The sequence below is a fragment of the Cynara cardunculus genome, assembly GCF_001531365.2.
Source record: "Cynara cardunculus var. scolymus isolate 2C chromosome LG 11, CcrdV1, whole genome shotgun sequence".
Classification (NCBI taxonomy): domain Eukaryota; kingdom Viridiplantae; phylum Streptophyta; class Magnoliopsida; order Asterales; family Asteraceae; genus Cynara; species Cynara cardunculus.
Genome location: NC_037538.1, coordinates 8,764,249 through 8,765,829, shown reverse-complemented (window position 1 = coordinate 8,765,829; position 1,581 = coordinate 8,764,249).

Here is a 1,581-nt window from a genome sequence, read left to right as displayed (position 1 = left end):
TTTTTTGACAAAAATATCCTCTGAATCTATTGTTCATATACATTTCACTAATTATTAATTAATTTATTATTTTTTTACTCTGATTTAATAAGGACCGTTAGATGATCATATGAACGGTCAAGATCGGGTTAGTAAGTTAGTACAAAATATTGGGTTAGTATTTGAACCACCCTCTATATATATATATATATAAAGATTTATGTCATGTTTTGTAAATTTTTCTATTGAAGTGTTGGTCAAAATATATTTTTAACCTTTTAATTATCAAAGTCATCATTCCTCCCATCTCCATTTTGTATACATATAAAGAAAGATAAAGATATAAAGATATATATATATATATATATATATATATATTACATTTGATATGAAGTGGTTTCATCATTCTCGATTGTTTCTTTTGATACATATAATTAATTAATAAGATCTACATCATCAAACTTTGTAATTGACTCAAAATGATAAAAGAAATGTGTGAGACTAATGATTATAAACATTTGGTGTATAATGAGAATTCTTGTCACAACTTGTAATATATCGATTTATCTCTACATATATTTCATTAAAATATTTGATTTATCATGCAAATTCAGTGTTTTTACCTAGTTTTGCATAATTGTGAGACATTGATAATTTCGTTAAATTTGTTGTAACTAGAGGTGATCATTTACAGGCTTGGGTCAGGCCTAGACCAAGCTTAACATAACTTTTTTATCCAATGGGCCTAATATAGCAAACTCAAGCCCGTTTTTACGGGCTTGTGGACTTGCCCATACCCGCTTTATAAATGAGCCGGGCTTTCCCACGGGATAGCGGACCTATTCTTTTACATTTGAAAAATAAAACATAATAAAATCATGAATTATGTAAAATCATCTAAATTACGTAATTTATTTCCTACATAAAATTAGACCTAAAAGATATCAATGTACATAACGTATGAAAAATAGTTTCACAATAAGAGCATGGACTTTCTCTCCAATGATTTATCAACTTTTAAAGTCTGTGTGCTTTCAATAACAGTAATTTAACTAATAATTCAAGATCGAGATTTGAGACATTTTAGGAAATTATAAATTATGGTATTTTAAGTTAAAATTATAATTAGAGGGCATTTTAGGTATTTTTAAAAAACTCATCTCTCCTCTCTCCGACCTCTTCTCTCCGACCTCCAATCTCCGGCCTCCGGCCAACATTATTCCGTTAGGTACCAATTAATCACAAAGATACACAATGTGATACTCATTGTGATATACTGTGATACTATTGTGATACCAACTCAAACCATAAAAACATGTGATACACCTTGATAAAACAAGCAAAAATAATGAAACCGAACATTGTGATACACTATGTTACACTGTGATCATACTCTCGAGTGTTGAAGGATAGATCGCATCTAACTTTGGATCGTCAAAGATGATGAGACACCCAACGCCCTGATCCATGGTTCCAGCAAACTTCTTGTCCAATATCATCTGAGACAGTTTCTTCACCATGATTTTGCATAGCAGCATATATTTGAGACTGTAAACTGCTCTGGGATCATCAAGAGCATTGAATGCTTCAAATGCTTCAAAG